The following is a 3,835-nucleotide window of genomic DNA, read 5'->3' as shown; positions in this document are numbered from 1 at the left end:
TTATAACACTTTATAATGCTTTAGGTATGCATAGAATGGTTTTTTATGAAAGTTTTGCGATTTTATGAGCCTTACTTGGGGATAATTGGTAATTTACAGTCAGAAAGGCTCCAAAATTGGCATTCTTAGGTTCAGCTACTAAACTCAATGATTGTGGTATTCTAATTAGCATATTCTTATTTTATCGGTCAATTTCATCATGAATTTTCTTATAAAGTATATTCTTATAAAAGAAAAAGCGTGTATGGAATCTTTTTTTTTTCGAAGACGAAAACCTTTTTTGATTAATAAGACTTAAATCCCTTTCGATTCAAGTGTGCCTTGGCTATTATAGAAAATCACTTTTAGACAATAATGTAAATCCAGTTTCTTTCATCTCAGGATGTTTGTTTCAGTGAAGTATAAAATGATGCATTTCCATCCCAAAAATTTAGTACAATTCAGCTAAATCTGAATAAAGCTGAGCGGTGTTTTTTCTGTAAAAATAATTTTTTCAAAAACAAGGACCTTGGCCAATGAGAGAAGTAACCTGTATTATTAGCCCTCTTTTAATCGAAATTTCTATCATATTTTTTAAAATATTTGGTTTTTTGTATAATTTATTTTATGCAGGAAGTGCTCTGCGCAATGTGAATGCAACAATTCTTTCCAATATAGAAAGACAATATAGTTGTCAGCATTTTTTTATACAAAATATATACATAAGTGAAATGTATTGACAATATTTCAAGTTTACTAGATTGATAAAATACCAAACCCCCGGATTATTTATGAATAGAAAAACTTTAATGTTTCTTTCCGCCCCTTTATTTTCCCTTTTAGATTTTAGCATTCAATGCGTTTTATTCTCCTTTTGTAGAATTATTCTGCTAAATTTCTTTCGATAAACTTAAATTCAGCTTGCATAAACTGTTCTTCTATTTGTGTAATGATAAGGTACTCTTTAGGTGTCCAATAAACATACCTGCTTGATCTTTCGATTTTTTCCCAACTTCCTGGATCTTGTGAGGATCCCTCCCCCCGTTTATTATTATTTTTAAACATTTTTGTCAAAAGAAGTTATTCTGCTCTAAATGGCCTGGCTTTATTCTATTATAATAACAATATTTTTGATAGGTATTTCCATCCTCCCGGCAATTAGGCCACCGCGTTTATTAGAATTTAAAGAGTTTGGAAAATATTCTAGTCGCGAGTTAGGGAGTTGCTAGTTTCGAGTTGGGGAGTTGAAAAATTACCGGCTACCGAAAAAGAATAACATACATCAAAAGATTTTGAAAGTAAATGTAATATGAGAGTAATATAACACATATAATATGTATAATACATATACCACCTGTAATATGCTTATTTGCCTTAAACACGTGCGCTGAGAGCATGGAAAGCTATTTTCTACTGCCAATTTATATCCATTTATATTTCCTTCATCACATTGAGTATAAATATAATTCTTGATTAAAGTGACTTTAGAACCATTGTATTTTATAATTTGATCAAAATTTTTATTAAAAAGTGTCAATTCCAATGATAAAATGACAAAAGAAAGTGTCATTATTTTTCTAGCTCTATAAGCTATCTCGCGAATTTTTTGAGGCTAAGTTGACTGTCAACTTATATCCTTTTATACAATAAGCATCACTTGCAGTATGATCAATATTTTTTGGGGAATTTGTTTGACAATCATTGTATTTAAAGATTTTGTCAATATTTTTACAAGAACGTGTCATGTTGTCAGCATTATGACAATGACATAACAGTACTAAGTATTTTGGCTTTGCTAGCCAGCACCTTACCATTTTCATGATCTTAAAGTCAATAATATGTTTGGTACTGGCTAATTTGAAATTTGTACTTTTGGGCTACATTAGTTTAAATTAGAAAATTTTCGGTCGCCGTAAAGTTTTACGAACATCCCAACTCGAAACTAGTAACTCCCCAACTCCCCAACTCACCAACTAGAACATTACCTAGACTCGAATTTAAAGAATTTTCTTAACGTCAAACGACGCGGCCGCAAATTTTTTTCCGTAAGCGACCCAAGCCCTGATTTATTGGCCCAAGACCTGGGAAACTTTGCACTTTTGAGACTTGCTTTTTGGAAAAAGAGGATAAACAAACCGTTATATTCCCATGGAAAAGTATTTCAATTTGATGATCATCTTATGAATGTGTTCTACTAATTTTCAGAACTTTTAGGCCGATAATTAAGGTCTGGCCATATAAATTCTAAAATCATGGCAAAAAAGAAAGTCTCAAAAGTGCAAAGTTTCCCAGGTCTTCGGTCAATAAATCAGGGCTTGGGCCGCTTACGGAAAATAAATTTGCGACGCCGCCAAAAAAAAAATCCGACGCCAACAAAAAAAAAGGCATTCAAAATCAGAACTTTATAGTGCAGACCTTGACAGTGAAAAGGTACCCTTAGCTTACAGTGCATTTTACCGAACGTTCTGACCCTTGCATACAAATGCACACATACACCATACAGTGTAGTTTAATTGCATATTTTATTTTGCTGGAGCCACATGAAAATGAGCCTGAGATTTGCGTCGACACGACACAACAAAACAAATCAAAATGGATGCGAGTCAAAACTTTAAAGATACATCAGTAGTCAGATTTTTACTGTCAGACAATCCTCGGCAGTCCCCAAACTACTCTGTACTGTACCAGAGTGTATCTCACATATTCATCGCTTCGCAGGGGGGGGGGATTCATGGAGTACCCGATTCCACAATTCCGCCGATTTTTTTATCAATCACTGTCAAACCGTCTAAAAATGAATCGAAATTCCGCCACAGAAAATTCCTTTAAAATTCAAGATTTTTGTCAAAAGTTCCGCGAATTTTGAATATTTTTTGCCAATTCTAAAATTCCGCAAAACTTTTTGCTAATGCTAAATTCCGTTTTCCGCATTAAAATTGTCTAATTTTCCGTATCCGTCGGAGAACCCAATTTCCGTAATTCCGTCTAAATTTTCGCCAAATTCCGCCACTCCGTCTGAAACAAGGGTCGATTTCACTCATCCGCCAATTATGTACCCTGAGTATCAGATAGAGCTTTAGAGGTTAAAATTTTCTCTTTATTCGTGCTGTGATACTCACGGTACCAACTATGATGTGGTGCCGTGGTATAGTGGTAGTCGACCTTGGCTTCTGTGCAGGAGGCCAGGGTTCGATTCCCACTCACGGCAGTTCACTTGGCAAGTGAACATTCCTTCGCCCGGGTCAACCCATGCCATGTGAGGGGAATTGGGTAGTCAGTTCAAGGTGCTGACGGGACGCTCATTAGTAAGCGTCTATAGTTGCGAGAATAGGCCTCTAAAGCCTTCTGCAACTCAACAATACAAACACAAATGAACTAATCTCATAACCGATCACCATTGCTAACTAAGGCATATTTCAGGCACGAAGAGCTTCTTGGAGGTTAACTATGAACTCCCCCCTTCGTAGCACAATTTTTACGGTACTAAACGGCATATATAAGATTTTTTAAGTAAAAAAAAATCACTTTGCAAAATATTGCCCCCCCCCTCAGTGACGGGGGCGCTTGCGACGAGGGCCATGTTACATTCCCGCCGGGTTCTCCTTCTTCCGCGAAAGTTTCTGTCTTTAAAGTAGTCTGTTACAAGCCTATTTATTATTAAGTCTGTGGTGTCGCACCTGTGATTTTAAAGACTGGTTTCTGTTCTGCGAGTGTTGTAACGTTATAACGTTTATAGTCTATGGTGCCAATTGTCCAAAAATGGTACCGTAACAGTGGGGCACTAAAATGGCGACCGATCTAGAGGGGAAAACGTTTCTAGACGTTTCTGCATTTGCATTTTGATTTGATCTTTGAG

At 35.8% G+C, this 3,835-nt stretch overlaps 1 protein-coding gene across 1 annotated transcript in view; it reads left to right on the top strand.

Annotated features, from left to right (window-relative positions):
• Positions 1-450, top strand: part of LOC136809185 (myb-like protein X) — a gene marked incomplete in the record, with an annotated part of 11,072 nt that extends 10,622 nt beyond the window's left edge. Inside the window, 1 exon segment of the mRNA XM_067065705.1 lies at positions 1-450.
• Positions 451-3,835: the final 3,385 nt, after the last annotated feature.

Source organism: Clytia hemisphaerica, unplaced genomic scaffold (assembly GCF_902728285.1).
Source record: "Clytia hemisphaerica strain Z4C2 unplaced genomic scaffold, Clytia hemisphaerica genome assembly, whole genome shotgun sequence".
In the NCBI taxonomy this organism is placed as follows: Eukaryota; Metazoa; Cnidaria; class Hydrozoa; order Leptothecata; family Clytiidae; genus Clytia; species Clytia hemisphaerica.
This window is presented reverse-complemented; position numbering and strand designations above follow the sequence as displayed.